General features: G+C 39.0%; 1 long non-coding RNA gene across 1 annotated transcript in view; it reads left to right on the top strand.

Annotated features, from left to right (window-relative positions):
• Positions 1-366: 366 nt before the first annotated feature.
• LOC132617611 (uncharacterized) overlaps positions 367-17,253 on the top strand; it is a 51,136-nt gene continuing 34,249 nt past the window's right edge. The window contains exons 1-2 of the long non-coding RNA XR_009573801.1: positions 367-648; positions 10,222-10,281. This is a non-coding gene — a long non-coding RNA (uncharacterized LOC132617611). The remainder of the gene's footprint in view (positions 649-10,221; positions 10,282-17,253) is intronic.

The following is a 17,253-nucleotide window of genomic DNA, read 5'->3' as shown; positions in this document are numbered from 1 at the left end:
AGAATTTTGGAGGTGAAGAACAAGACGTTTTTATTTTAAAGTTTGCTATGCCAAGAAGACAAAATGACATCCCTCACTTAAAGGCCAAAAAGTACAAGATGCGACACCTGAAAGTTGGCCTCTTTGCTTTTCTACCACCGCCCCATGAGCGTCATCGTAATCTTGATTCAAAGTTGGGGCAAAAATTTATATCCTCCAAATGGAGGGAAAAGTTAACACACGACGTGCCTCGACGTTAAATGTGGCGCTCTATCGGAGGCAACCCATATTTTCTTAATTGTTTTCAATTTTAAAGTTTAGATAAGTTCCTTTCATTATTTTTATCAGTCTACAATTTTTACTAAGTTTGGAGGTGGTATGGTCACATTAAGGTATTGAGCAGTGCACGAGTCAAGCATGCTACAATGACTGCAAAGTTGTAAAATAGGAAAACTGCTTCATCTCAAGAAAAGAAAATTTGCTGGACAAAAGTTTTAAGGGTAGAGTGCACTTCTGGGGACCTTGGTTATAGAAAGCACATTTCAGGTAAAGTGAAATTTCAGTTTTAATACATTACAACACAACCCATTTTTGGTCCTTCAGTTAAAATAAAATATGACTCCCCACCAAACTACCTCGATGCACGCTACAAGCTTCAGTCCAGCCCATGTAAGTCTCTCACCCCTCATTTCTTCTCTTCTTCTTTCTCTGCTGACCTCTGATATCTATCCTCTTCCCCCTCTCTCCCTCACTTTCTCTTGTAGAAGTTTTTTTTATTTTGTTATCTTTTTTTCTTTTCCTGTGTCTTTTGATGTGGAGTTTGAGAGCTCAAACTGTGAAATTCTTGTTGCTGGCTGGTTGAGATGAAATAATGATGATTGAACTATAATTCCATTTTTTGGGAGGCTAATTCAATTACCATATCACCACAAAGAGCTTACTCAAAGTGATGCACATGCCTTGTTCGATAAATTGTCTGAGAGGAAAATTTATTCGCCGGTGAAGTCTGAGTAACCGAGCAACATTAGGAGATGTATATAAGTAAGTTTTGGTGTGTGGTTTTGGTCCGAGAGGGAGTTCGGAGCTATTGTAAATCTCGTGATGGATGGAAGTGGCGGTGAATTTTGGTAGGCAGCAACATTTTTCATTGGTACTAAAATGAACCAAATATTCTGTGATTTTTCCTTTGATGTTAAATGCTTGAACTTTAGAACTATTTGGGCTTGAAATTTTTTGTAGCTGAATGGCAATAGTTTTTTTGTATGATTATGTACGAATTAGTGAGCTTTTAAAAAGTTGTTTGCAATGCTAAATGTGTGGTGGACTTTAGGTATAAGAAAAAAAAAACTTGATGCATTCACCATTCTGTTTTGCTGTTATCAAAGAAAAATTCACCACTCTGTTTTGCTGTTATCAGAGAAAAATAAAATGAGCTTGGCTATGGAATATTTATTTGGGCTATGTAATCTCTAACACAAAATGGCTTCTAGCTCGCCCTTATGCTCTGGCTTAATGACACCATCTTTTCAGGGAGTCCCTCTTGCTTTGCCTTTATTGTTTAGTTGCCTTGAGGACAAGACAACACTTTAACTTGGGGAAGGAGCTTAAATGTTGAATGATATTCATATTGATTGTGGCTTGACAAATTTTATGGATTTGGTAGATTAACTCTTTTGTTTTGACATTTTGATTTTGACGTGACACTCTTATATTAGTATGGTATGCTAGTTTTTTTTTTTTTATGCCCATGTTTATCGTGTATTAGCAATATCCTTGGCTTTTCTTTGCAGTGGTTCATTTTTCGAGGATGCTAATGTTGTTTGAACCCGGTATTTTTAGGTAATTTTGAGTCAGCTTGTCCCTATGATAAAGACTTGGACACTTTCTTATGGGAAATAAGCCTTGTAGGTTAGGTGTAGAAGTGAGTTTTAGGTAGTTTAGGAGTAAAAGTGGTGTTGGGATGTGATTTTTTCCCCTTGGCTAATTTTTGGCTTGCTTAGTACCAACTTATTTAAACCTTGGCATATGAATTCTTGATTTTTGAGAAAGAAAAATGATTAAAGAAAGAATTCTTGTTGTGACTTTTAGATTCACGTTTGGCTCTTTTGTTCACTAAATGGTCTCTTTGGACTATAAGTGACTTTCTTTGAGTTCATTTGGTTCAATTGGATTTGGGATGCATATTTCACTTGAGTTTTCATGTGCCATGTGTGGTGAGGTTTATTTGTGAGTTCTTTTGCATATCTTGTGGTTTAGAACTTGCCCGGAATGTGTTTCAAGACGAAATCCTAGGCTACACTTGGTTTGAAAAATGATGTTAGGCTTTCCTTGGACCCTTTTTGTGCATTAAATTTTCTACGCATGCATATTTTCCCTAGTCAACCCCCTTATAGCTTTTAACCTTTTCTTTGACAACCATATTATAAGTTTTATCCTTTTGTTCTTCAATTGATCCATCTCTTGGCATCCTACCTCCCTAAGTACTTTGAAAGTGCAAACATAGGCTAAAAGCCTAAATTTGGGGGTGATGGTTGAAAAAAATTGTGGTATGGGAGTTACTTTAAAGGTGAAAAGGTGGAAAAAAAATTGAAGTAGTAGAATAGAAATAAAAAATTGGAAACTTCCTTGTTATTTTGAAAAAAAAAAAACGAACAAAATGAATAATAAAGAGTTGTGAATTAAGGGAAGAGTAGTTGGTGAAATGAAAAATGAAGAAAAGGGTGGAAAAGTTTGAAAGGAAGTGTGTTTTGATTGTTGCAAATTGTAGTGCTTAGGGAGGTTTTGTGTCACGACCCAACTTACGGGCCGTGCGGGCATCTATCGTATTACTATCCAATAGGCGAACCCTTACCAACCAACCCAATAGTCAAACAGTTTTATTAACAACAAAATACTTAACGATCACAAATTAAAGGTAAATACTCGTGATGACTCTGTTATTGATACAAGAAAACTAAAAAATCCCCGGGATCTAGTCTAGACAGGTACAAGAGCTCCTATGACACAAGAATAAACAAAATAAACGACACGGCCTCTGCTTGGGATGAGATGAGCAAGGCTGTAGGAAGATGTCCGGGAATCCACAAAGAGAAACTTCAACTTATAGCCTGCAACACATCTACACCCAAAAGGATGTAGTAAGAGTAGTATCAATACACCACACGTACTGGTAAGCATCATAGGTTGACTAAGATTAGTTCATGCAACACAATATAAAATCAATAAGATAAACAGATAAGTCAACGTATGCCCCCAGGACTCCCGATATAGAAAGTTACCCCAAACGAACTCGCCTATCTAGCTTTTAGTTATCTCGGTTCTCATATTTTGACAGTATTATCGGTTATTTGACTAGTCTAGTGTGGTTCTATTCTGTCCTTCCTTTAGGGCCAAAAAATTTAGTCCTATCTCTTTGTTACACTAATGTCTACTTCTTGATTTTTAGCCTTAGGGCCTTCTATCCGGTTCACTCGCTAGGGTATGACGCATCCACGGAACACATTCATCACACTTCCAACAACACTGGGACTCTCCAAATCAATCAGACTAAATGCAGAACCCTGAAACTTAACAATTCATTCCTAAGCCAACACTTTTATGAATGATTAGAATCCCTCCGAAAGTACCACACAATTGTAGGAGATGCACAGGGTAGTGTAATAGAATGACAGCATGCAATATAAGGATATGAAGTTATGTAATGCAATGCAATGCAATGACCAAATGCACACTGTACACACATGCTAACTGGTGTCATTGCCTAGAAGTCATGACCTGCAGGGGACCTATGGTATCTATGTACCACTCGTTCCTGATCCACTCCTCGAACCCGAGCTCATAACTAGGTCACATCCTTACCCCCTGTCAAATGTGCTTGTTCATGTATGTATATATATCTATTCTTCGCATTCCTTCCAATGATTGATTATCAAGTAGTACCGCATATTCAACCCAACTCGGCCATAAACACCGGATACACAACAAATGCTTACTCAGACTTTCCGCTCCATGCCTTGTTCCATAATCACACGCAAATATATGCAACTATGCTAATGAATGAATCACTGTCATAAAACATGCCCTTGGCGGCATACACTATTATGCCTTCGTTTCAACTCACCCAATGCAACCATTTTTATTGACACGAATGGACAGCCGTAATGAATATTACAAATTTACTCAAAGACAACTGCGAGAATTAAATATATATGGGAATAATTACTCTAAACTACGAGATAGCCCTTTTTTTTTTTACAATGACAATAATCACTTCCTACCCATAACGCATAAACATCAACAATTGTAGAACTTAGTACCCAATTATATACTCGTTGTTACCCTAGTTACTATATACACATAAACTTCCGCTAAATTCTGAACAAATCCATTCAAACTCCGTGTCCGAAGACCTAATCATGCATTCTCCTGTCAATTATATACGTATATATGTGTCACGACCCAACCGGAGGGCCGCGACGGGCACTCGGTGCTAACCCACCCGGGCACCTCTTATCATACTTTCACATTTACATCTAGGTGAGCCACATAGCTAAATCATATTTTCCATCCATTATTCATAATAATCCCATTGGGCAACGATACATATATTTAAATATCACCGTCAATAACAGCTTATATCAATGTACATAAGCCAACGAGGCTAACAAAATAATGTACACAAGACTAGCCGACAAGGCCAAATACATCTAACCATATACACATGTCTACGAGCCTCTAAAGAGAGTATGTCATATCATATAGGCGGGACAGGACCCCGCTATGCCCATAAATATGTACATAAAAGAATAAGTACCAAAAGCTGTAACTCCGAATGAAATGGAGCTCCGCTATGTAGTCCCTGAGTAATAAAGCTATGGATCAAGTCTGTCTCCCTGGCCACCTGCGGGCATGACGCAGCGTCCACAAACAAAAGGACGTCAGTACGAAGAATGTACTGAGTATGTAAAGCATGATCAACATCACTATGAAAGCATCATAGACAACATAAGAAATAGCATAGGATGGGAGATAGTAGTATCATCGTCACAAACACTTACTTGCTTTTCATAGGGACTTTTCATTTCTAATGCGTGATTGTATACATACATCCATATCCGTATCCGTATTCATATCCATACTCATTTTCGTATTCATATACAGATTCATATTCATATACATATCATTTACATAGCATACCCGACCATGAAGGTTCGGTGGTTTCACATACCCGGCCATGACAAGGCTCGGTGTCATACATACCTGGCCCTACCAAGGCTCAGGGTCATACATACCTAGCCTTACCAAGGCTCAGGGTTGTCCGTACCCAACTGCAGTGGTGCGCGCGCAATATATATATATCCTACCCGGCCATATAAGCTCGGGGTTTCACAATAGCCATACATAGGCACATATACATAAAAGCTCATAAGCATCCTTAGCATCACTACTATCATCGTTCATTACATCTATCCTTAGAGGATTGCTCGTCATATGAGGAATTTAGTACAATCATAACATATCGAGAATCATGAGCTCAGTAGCTTTTGAAGATAGCATCATTTGGAGGACATCATAGGCTTATAGAAGATTAGATATTTGGCCAAAGAACCATGCCTTATGAAAGAAGGGCTAGCCTTACATGCCTCTTCGTTCAACTATTCTATCATTTGCACGTTCTCCTTCAATGCTCACTTTCTACTTTCATTAGAGTTATACTATCATTAGAAAATCGATAGCTTAGCATACATGACTAAGGATAGAGAAAATTGGACAGCATCTCCTTTATTTATACGACTTCCTCCATATCATATATCAACTCCCAAACATCAATAATAACATTCACAATATCATAACAATACTCTTTATTCGCATACATTATCCTTACTTCTCAATTCACTTCCAATCATCCATATCCATGGTCATAGCACACGATTACATTCATTCATATACAATGTCTATCCCATGTTCTTAACAGCATTTATAACATAACCATAATCACAACACATCAAGAATCATGACTCAATCCAAGCTATTACTAAAAAATGACACTATTCCCACATTTATGACCCATTTTCTATATCATTCTACAATCCAAGTGTTTCAAATTTTCAATACCTTAAACAACATATAAATACCATAAAACTTACCTTAAATGGTGTAGGAATGAACCTTGGGTAGAAACACTTCACTTGAGCAAAACCCTAGTTTCACCTTCACTTGGATTCCTTGTCTAGGATGAACTTAATAGGTTTCTTACACTTGATTCACTTGGTTTGATGAAGTTGATCACTAATGTCTCATGAATTCTTGTGGGAGAAGTGTGGAGAAATGTTTTGGAGAGAAGGGGAGTGAAAGGGAAATATAATGAAATAACTTGGATCCCGTATTAATAATACTCAAATCTGTCCCGCTCCAAATCTACGGACCAACATACCGTTCGTATAAATTATACTGACCGTATGTTTGGTCATACTTTTGGTCCAGTGAGTGATGCTAATCTGGGCTGATTATACAGCCAAACATACGGCCAATATAATTTATACGGCCAATATGTTGGGCCGTATAATGCCCAGTTCTTCCGAACTTAATCTCGTTGACTCGTTTGATCTCCAATCCTTATAGAACCTTCTTAACAATTGTTTAACACCTCATTAACAATCTAAGGGACGTTATAACTCTTTCTTCAAAGCATCATTAAATCATCATTAACTTGTTACTCGTAAATCCTTTCCGATACATATCGTATGCCTTGCCTTCTCTTGGCAAACTTTCTCCCCCTACCTCGAATGTCTTTGAAATCCTAATTAGGGTCATCAAATGTCATTCTTTACTTATTTAAATACCATATACCTCGTGCTCTTCGTTAGTGTATTCACTGTGCATCAACGGAAAATTTTGCGAGGTGTAACAATATGATTCACTAATCAAAGTCTAAGTCAAGTAAACCATAACCTACCTCGATGACGAACAGCTATTCAAACTTCCACAGAATAATCGCCCTCCTAGCCCTTATCCGAATCCATGAGATATGATAGTTGAAGGGGAAGATGTGGAGAATGTTGGAGAAGCCTTTTTTTTTTTCTTGCTGTTAAGGGTTTTTCTCCATGTAAGACCTAATAGCATCCTTGGAGGGTCTTTTATTAAAAGGAAGGGTGAAATGTAAACTAAAGGAAGAGCACGGGTTCCCACTATTAATCCTTTAAACATCCCATAGGGCTTACCATTTAAGATCGTAGGCCTAGATAGAGCACGGGTTCGTGAAGTATTAATTAACGACTGGGTGGGTCGTTACATTTTGAGTCACTCTTACCCAAATTGTGCCCTACCTTAACCAAAGACCTACTTTACAACCCTTTAAGTCCTAATTAATTTTGAACTAAATGTGTATACATTAGTGGAGAAATACATGAAGGGCAAGCCTATGGTACTAGTTGTGCGCATTTGACCATCTTTGGGGGAGAGAGAGTTAATTCTTTCCATTTGATATCCCATTTGTGTTTTAAATTGCATTTTATGAGTTGAGATTCCCTCTTGATTGTGAGGTCACATGAGAATTTGAGTTGTGAATTTGTTTCATTTTTCAATTTAGAGGAATGAACAAAAGAAAGTTATTTTGTGATAATGAGACAAATTTTGAATCTTTAGAGTCTTGACTTAATTTCTACTTTGATTAATTTGGTGTTTGAGCACTTGAAATAAAAATTGAGTTTTTAAGATTTTATTGGTGATCATATGCTTTGGATTAATTGTTGGTACCAATCAAAGTCATGTTTTGTGCTTAAAGTGGAACTTTTTGACTTAGTATAATATTGGTGCACTATTGAGTTGAGTCCTTTGAAGGGAATTGTAACCTTTGATATGCTTGAAGGCAAGCAAATGTTTAATCTTAGACTTTTGACTTGGTTGATTGAGAAAATAGTGCATTTCATATCGTTTACTTCCATTATAGGTTTTACATGATTGAGATGTAATGAGAAAAAAATCAAGTGAAAAACAAGTCAAAAGAGCTCAAATTGAAGAAAACGAAAAAAAGGAGCTAAAAATGCAAAAACTGGCCAGATCTGCAAAACTAAATTTTTGAGGCTGTTTTGGTCATATTTTGATGTGAGAAAATTGGGGAGCTATAATAGCATGACTTGAGAGAAATTATTCTTATCTTTGGCCATTCATACAAGCCTTGGAGAGCTAGGGTTCTTACACCCACACTTGGGGATTGAAGATTTGAAGATTTTGATGAGAAATTTCTTACTCTTTTACTCATTTCTTCAATTCCTTATTATGTATTGAATATCTAAGTGTGTAGTACTCTATTCCATTACTTGAGTCTTGTTTATGAAAATATTCATTGTCCAAGTTTTGGATTAAAACTCTTGTTATGCTCATGTATTGAATGATTTTTATTTCTAATGAAGTGGGTCATTGTTTCTTTAATTAATCTTGCTCTTTTATGTTTCTTAAGGGATTAGCTAACCCTACGATCCACCCATTTACTTCGATTTGAGCTCGGAAGAGGAAAATTGAGGTTGAGAAAGATTAATTAACAACAATTTGGGGCTTTAAACTTCATCTAATAATTTAAGCTAGGAATAGGAAAGTTAACTTGAGATTCAATTGGTTGTGCTTAGTCACTCTAAGGCTTGGAAAAACTTAGAGTGAAATTCATTGATTTGGTTGGAAGACTTTAAATGAGATTTTAGAAAACATTATCTATTAACATAGATTTGCTCTTAGTTGTAAAATCCTTAAATATATAGGATCGTTACTTGAGTGTCCCTTGTATCCATGCTAGTGGCCATTGATCATTTTACCCGCTTTCTAGTTTAATTTTATCTTTGTTAATTTTTAATCAAGAAAATCAAATACTGAAAAAGTGTTTGGCTTAGCGTAGTTGGTGATAAATCATTTACTTTCACAACCTCCTTTATATTGTTCCCTGTGGATTCGATCCCGACTCATAGTTGGGTAAATTATATTGTGAGGACCGTGTACACTTTCTCTTTAAGGATTGAATTTGGACGTTATCACCACCGCTTGGTTGGATGATCTTCCGGCTGGGTCTATCACTACTTGAGCGGAATTGACATAAGCTTTCCTTAAGAAGTTCTTGCCTCCTTCCTGGATGTTGCAACTCCGTGACGAAATCAACAAATTTCGTCAACTTCCAAATGAGGCTCTACATGAAGCTTGGACTAGATTTAAAAAGAAAGTCAAGAGTTGTCCAAAGCACGGGTTGCCCGATAGTGTTTTTCTCCAAACATTCTATTGATCATTTGACTCGGTCAACAAGTCGGTGGCTAATAATATTGCGGATGAGTCCATTATGGATAAATTCTTATGATGTGGTGAGTGCTCTCCTCGACAAATTGACCGAGACCAATGAAGCTTGGTATACTAGAAAGGCAGAAGTAGTTGGAGGAGGTCTTTATAAAATAATATTGTCTCGGTTGTAACGACCCGCTAGGTCTTTATGGGGGCTTGAACCATTTTACCATTGCTAGTACCTTCCCGAGAATAGAAATGAGTTTAATGGGAACTCAAAAAGTTAGAAAACTAAAAATTGAAACTTGTGTTGGTTGTGTTGTGCATTGTCTGAAACTTGTCTTTATTTCCGTTGGGGGTGACTTAGTAAACTAAACCACCGTTGGGAATTCTAAGGCTGCGGGTGAGTCTGTAGCGTGTTTTTATGTATATGTGCATTTTTGGTTTGCGTCTATAGGGCCTCGGATGAATAATTATAATGTTGAGTGAAAACTGGTGGGAGAAATTCGAGCTACTTGTCAATATGGACCGCTGCAGTGGTTGTGGTACCGCTGTAGCGAGTCCTCCGTAGCGGTTAGGTGGTGTCACGACTAGGGCTGGGCATAAAACACCAAAAATAGAATTACCGAACCGAACCGAGGGTTTCGGTATCGGTATTTCGATTTTCGGTAATAAAATTTAAAAAGTTCGATATTTGGTTTCGGTATTCGGTATTCAGTAATTATAAGTTCGGTAATTCGGTATTTCCCGAATACCGAAATAGTTATTAAATAGAGGGCCATTAAATTAATAGTCCAGCCCATCTGCAATCTGCCCATCAGCCCATGTCCTTAGCTTATACATTTCTTTGATAGTGAAAGTTCTCATGCTCCCCTTATATTATTAACCGTTAGCGTAGATCATGTTAATTGCATTTTGAGCACTGATTGTTGAGAAAAACGAAAACCTGTTATTCTGATCTTTTACATCTTATAATTGTTGCAGATGATTTATCAAAAACTGTAGTTCCAACAGGCCAAGGCAACTGAAAGTGAAAAACCATGAGTGAGTTTCGCATTTCAATTTCCTGTTTTTCTTATTTAATGTATAAATATTAAGCTTTAGAGGCACTAAAACAGTGAGGAGGCTGCTAATTATGTGTTAGTGATACAACTTCATCATTTAAGGACATGGAATTTTTACTCATAGCAAATCTTGAAAGTTGAATCCCCAAATCAACTGTTACTATTAATCATATATATTCATTCAAAATGCACAAATCTGGGTATCCAAATTTACAGCTAAAAAAATTAAGAAACCCCAAATTCGTGCTTGTTATCTAACCATTGATGTAATACAGTGAACTCGACTTAATATGGTATTACCGAATACCGTACCGAACTGAAATTTGATTTACCGATTACCGAATTACCGAACCGAAGTTCGAAAGTTCAGTATTTGATATCTACTTTCAATTACCGATTACCGAACCCGAAATTTAAAAATACCGAACGCCCACCCCTAGTCACGACCCAACCGATGAGTCGTGATGAGTGTTTGACCTCTATTGACCAAGCACCCCTATTCTCATACCTGGAGCTCACTAAAGGATAGGGTGGCCCATACATAACTTATAACTGAGCTATATTGACTCATACAAGAACAACATCAAGAACGATGCATCAAGAACTATCAACCATTTATGCCTATATATATAACAGTGCAAGCCGACTAGGCCGCTACATAAGTTGTGCACAAAAGAATAGGAGCCGATAAGGCTACATCACATGCCAACTACATACAACTGCATACATACCTCTAATGGAACAGAAAGATATAGAAAGGACGGGACAGGGCCCCGCCATACCCATATATATACATATACATCTCAAAATGGCATATCAAAATAAACTGCAACTCCAGATCAAGTGGAGCGCACCGACTACCGCTGAGTGGAAGTCCTACTGAGCTGGACCGCCTGTTTGTCTACCTAAACCTGCGGACATGAACGCAGCCCCCTCTCGTCCCTCCGAGCAATAGGGGAGTCAGTACGAATAATGTACCGAGTATGTAAGGCATGAGAACAATAAGTATGTAAGATCATGAAAGACATTTGAAACATGAAGGCAAATCTCAATATCTGAATGCATCTGTGGCTAAGCATCTGGGAACATCTGTATAACATGAAAGTGTCTCAGAGGGCGTATGATATGCATAGGTCATAATATAACTGTTTACAGCCCGATCTATATACCATATGTTAGTGCCGAGGAACGTACGGCCCGATCTATATACCATATGTTAGTGCCGAGGAACGTACGGCCCGATCCATATATCATCATCATCATCACTGTGCACCAGCTGATCAGGTAGTAATGCGAATACAACGCCTATCCCTTTTCCCATACCCTATATACATATAATATACGCGTATATAATGCCTTCGGGTCAAGGGTCAATATGCATATGTATAATGAATGCAATGCATAAGTATAGTGAGTAACTAGAACTCTCGAAGCGACATAAGGTCGTACTATGTTCGATAGACATCTTTTGAGCTAACATCATCAATATAAGAAATCTCAGGACCCAAGAACAGAAGGAACAATCATAACAAGGGTATAGGAACATCAAAGACTGAGGTACTCCTAGTGCTTCTAAGAGTAGAGTAATATACAAGCTCGTTTGCACGTTGTTCGCTCATATCTGTCACGACCCGACTAGAGGGGCCGCGACGAGCACCCAGTGCTAGCCCACCCGGGCACCCTCTTAGCTTACTCTTATGCTTACATCTAGGTGAGCCACATAATTATACATGCATTTCCATTCATTCGTCAACTAGTCCCATTTGGACAACAACACATTTATATCATCATAGGCATCTATGCCACATCAATGTACATGGGCCAACGTGGCCGACAAAATGATATACAAAACATAGGCCGACCAGGCCAAACACATCTACCCACACACACACATGCCTACGAGCCTCTAAGAGTATAACATATCACATTAGCGGGACAGGACCCCGCTATGCCCATAATTATATACACAAAAGAATGAGTACCCAAAAGATATGGCTCCGAAGGAAATGGAGCTCTCGATGTAATCTCCAAATAGGCAGCTATGGATCAAGTTTGTCTCCCTGTGCACCTGCGGCATGACGCAACGTCCACAAACAAAAGGACGTCAGTACGAAGATTGTACTTAGTATGTAAAGCATGAGCAACATCAATAAATAAGCATCATGAACAACATATGAAATAGCATAGGCGGGGGGGAGACAATAATATCATCGTCATAGCACTTACCTGCCTTTCGTAGGACTTTCCATTTTTCATACGTATTTGTACACCTACGTCATCATCCGTATTCCATAATAGTACTCGCACCATACTTGTGCTCATATTCGTATACATGTCCTTTTTCGTATTCTTATACATAGTTTTATCACATTCATATTCATATTATATACATAGTCATTTCATATACATAGCATTTACATAGCATACCCGACCTCATAGGATCGGTGTTTCATACATACTTGGCCAACCAAGGCTCAAGGTTACTCATACCTGGCCCTACCAAGGCTTCAGGGTTATCCGTACCATCTGCAGAGGTGTGCGCGCGTTTCGTAATCGTATACATACATACATATATATAATCATATACTCTACTCGGCACCATAGGCTCGGGGTTTAATTATAGCCCTTCATAGGCACGTATAAGCATGCTAGCCCGTAGGCACCTTTTAACATCATTATTATTATCATCGTCATCACTATTATCATCACTTTCGCTACATCTATATCTTATGCTTACTCGTCATATGGGGTGAGTAGTACAATCGTAGTACATATCGAGGATCGTGAGCTTATGAGCTCGGAATGTCAATCATTTGAATACAACATACTCATATAGAGGATTTAAGAGTTTGGCCAAGGAACCATGCCTTATGAAAGAAGGGTTAGCCTTACATACCTTTTCGTCAGACTATTCTACATTTGCACGCTTCCTCCCAATGCTAGCGTCTATACCTTCATTAATATCATAACAATGGCCATTAGTCATTCACATCGTCCACATTATCTAGATTCCTTAATTTGCCTCTAATTCACCCATATTCATGGTCATAACATCCAACTTTGTCCATTCATCTAAAGTGTCTAGTTCATGATCTTAGTGCCATTTATAATACATTCATATCACAACACAACAACATTCATGATTCAATTCAAACAATTCCTCAAAATGTCACTATTCATCATTCATGACCTACTTGACCATATTTTCCACAATCCATGTATTTCAACTCTTCAATACCTTAAACATCATGTAAAAATCATGAATCTTACCTTAGAAGTTGTAGGAACAAGCTTTGGTTAATAATACTCCACTTTGAGCAAAAACCCTAGTTTTTCTCCATTTGGATTTCTTGACTCGGATGATCTTTGATGATGTTCTTACTCTTGATTCACCTTGTTTTATGTTGTTGATCCTCAAATATCCTTGAAAACTTGTATAATAAATGTAGAAAAAGGTTTTAGAGAGAAGTGGTGAAATGTTGTAATGAAATAAAACAAGTGTTGGTTCCCTTATTTAATCAATTGCAAAAATCTGTGCTGGGTGAACGGTGGTCGTCCATGGAGGTTTACGGTCCGTATTCCATTTTACGGACCGTCCCTCGTGGTCGTCTTTAACCATAACAGAACCAGAAAACTCAGGCTGCCAACATGGTGATTTACGACCATGGTTTACGGGCCGTAAATCACTTTACGGTCCGTCCTCCTGGTCGTAATTTACCACTTCTCAACTGGGCAGAATGTTGAAACCTTGCATGGCAATTTACGACTGCCAGTTTACGGACCGTATACCAATTTACGGTCCGTATTTTGCACTTTACGACCACTGGGCAGATTTCAAATCTGCAACTTTTCATATTTCTTAGACTTCTCATTTTAATCATCCACATCCATGCACATGCATGGCTCACCTCACCTTGCCTTATCTTAGCCAACTTTCTCGTCTTACGTCGTATTCCTTTGAAATTTCGCCTAAGGTCATTAAACGTTGTTTCTTGCTCATAGACATCATGCACCCATACCTATCACTAGTTCATTCACTTGCGTACCAACGGAGAATTTTCCGAGGTGTAACATTCTTCCTCCCTTAAGAACATTCGTCCCCGAATGTTAAAGTGCTCGGGAATTCTACAAAACTTTTGCCAGAGTTTCCCTTATAATATGGCGCTACCATCCTGCCACAACAACCCATAATCTCGATGCCACACAGGGCCACAACATAACAACATAAAATTTTGGCCACACATGACCCAAAAACATAAAAGGAAATATACATACCTTATAATCTTGACGTCTCATCTTGGGCTTCTTCCAAGGGCTGAAATAAATGTGGGTATTTGGATCACATACTTTCTTCTGCTTCCCATGTCATCTCCTCTCGTTTACTGCTTCTGCATAGAACATTAACCGAGGCCACCTCTTTGTTTCTAAGCCTCCGTACTTGCCTGTCTAATATGGCAATGGGTACCTCTTCATAAGTCAATTTCTCTGTCACTTGCACATCATTTACCGGGACGATCCTAGTAGGATCTCCAATGCATTTTCGAAGCATCGAGACATGAAATACTGGATGGACTGACTCCAATTCGGGAGGTAGATCTAATTCATAGGCCACTTTGCCTATTTTGCGCACAATCTCATATGGCCCAATATACCGGGGACTAAGCTTCCCCTTTTTGCCAAATCTCATCACGCCTTTCATTGGCGACACTTTCAAGAATACCCAATCCTTCACTTTGAACTCCAAGTCTCTTCGACGATTATCCGCATAGGACTTCTGACGACTTTAGGCTGCTAACAACCGATCTTGTATAAGCTTGAGTTTCTCTATAGCTTGCTGGACCAAGTCTGGCCCTATCAATTTAGTTTCTCCGGTTTCGAACCACCCAATTGGGGATCTACACTTTCGCCCATATAAAGCTTCATATGGTGCCATTTGAATGCTGGAATGATAACTATTATTGTAAGCAAATTCAATGAGTGGCAAATGATCATCCCAATTCCCTCCAAAATTTATCATACATGCTCGTAACATATCCTTAAGAGTCTGAATAGTACGTTTAGCTTGTCCATCGGTCTGGGGATGAAATGTCGTGCTAAGGCTAACTCGGGTCCCTAAACCCTCTTGGAAAGACCTCCAAAACTTAGCTGTAAACTGAGTCCCTCTGTAGGAGATAATAGATACCGGGACGCCATGGAGTTTTACTATCTCTTTAAGATAAAGCTTCGCATAATATTTTGCCTCATAGGTCGTCCTGACCGGTAAGAAATGAGCTGACTTGGTGAGTCTATCCACAATCACCCATATGGAATCATACTTACGTCGGGAACGGGGTAAGCCTGAAATGAAGTCCATGTTAATCACTTCCCACTTCCAAGTTGGGATTTCTATAGCTTGCAACAATCCCCCCGGTTTTTGGTGCTCGATTTTCACTTGTTGGCAATTTGGACATTGAGCTACAAACTCCGCTATATCTTTCTTCATCCCATTCCACCAATATATAGACTTAAGATCATGATACATCTTCGTCGCTCCGGGGTGAATGGAGTAACGGGAACAATGAGCTTCTCTCAAAATCTGGTGGCGCAGACCTGCCACATCAGGGACACATAATCTGCCTCGGCATCGGAGAACTCCGTCTCCTGAAATATCAAACGATGACTCCTCTTTCTGAGGGAGTGTATCTCTGTACTGCATTAGCATGGGATCCTCATATTGTCGCTCTTTTACTTCCGTTACTAGCGATGAAACTGCTAAATTCTGAATAGTAGCTCCGCTGCTACCTGAGTCCACTACTCGGACTCCTAGGCTAGCTAACTGTTGAAGCTCGCGGGCCATCTCTTTCTTTTCTGGTCGTACATCACTTAGACTTCCCATCGACCTACGGCTAAGAGCATCAGCCACAACATTTGCCTTTCCGGGGTGGTACAGGATCTCAACATCATAGTCTTTTAGCAACTCTAGCCATCGTCGTTGCCGCAAATTCAACTCTTTCTGCTTGAAGATGTATTGAAGACTCCTATGATCTGTGTAAATATCCACGTGGACACCATATAAGTAATGTCTCCATATCTTTAATGCATGGACCACCGCGGCCAATTATAAGTCATGGGTAGGATAATTCTGCTCATGTTTCCGCAATTTCCTTGAAGCATACGCAATCACCTTGCCATGTTGCATCAACACACAGCCTAGCCCAACACCTGAAGCGTCGCAATACACAACGTATCCTTCCAATCCCTCTGGAAGTGTCAGAACTGGGGCAGAAGTCAGTCGACCCTTTAACTCTTGGAAACTACGTTCGCAAGCATCTGTCCATTGAAACTTGGCTGATTTCTGTGTCAACTTTGTGAGTGGTGCAGAAATAGAGGAAAAACCTTCAACGAATCTCCTGTAATTGTCACGACCCGACTCGGGGCCGAGACGAGCACCCGGTGCTAACCCACCCGAGCACCCTTTTAGCTTATTCTTATACTTACATCTAGGTGAGCCACATAAGTATACATACATTTCCATTCATTCGTCAACTAGTCCCAATTGGACTACGGTACATTTATATCACCATAGGCATCTATGCCACATCAATGTACGTGGCCAACGTGGCCGACAAAATGATATACAAAACATAGGCCGACAAGGCCGGACCTGTCTAACCATATACACATGACTACGAGCCTCTAGGAAGAGTATAACACATCACATGAGCGGGACAGGACCCCGCTATGCCCATAATTATATACACAAAAGAATAAGTACCCAAAAGCTATGGCTCCGAAGGAAATGGAGCTCCGCTATGTAATCTCTGAATAAGCAGCTATGGATCAAGTCTGTCTTCCTGTGCACCTGCGGGCATAACGCAGCGTCCACAAACAAAAAGACGTCAGTACGAAGAATGTACTGAGTATGTAAAACATGATCAACATCAATATAGAAGCATCATAGACAATATATGAA

The sequence above is a fragment of the Lycium barbarum genome, chromosome 11, assembly GCF_019175385.1.
Source record: "Lycium barbarum isolate Lr01 chromosome 11, ASM1917538v2, whole genome shotgun sequence".
In the NCBI taxonomy this organism is placed as follows: domain Eukaryota; kingdom Viridiplantae; phylum Streptophyta; class Magnoliopsida; order Solanales; family Solanaceae; genus Lycium; species Lycium barbarum.
Note: the sequence above shows the minus strand (reverse complement) of the source record. Positions and strands in the feature narration are given on the sequence as shown.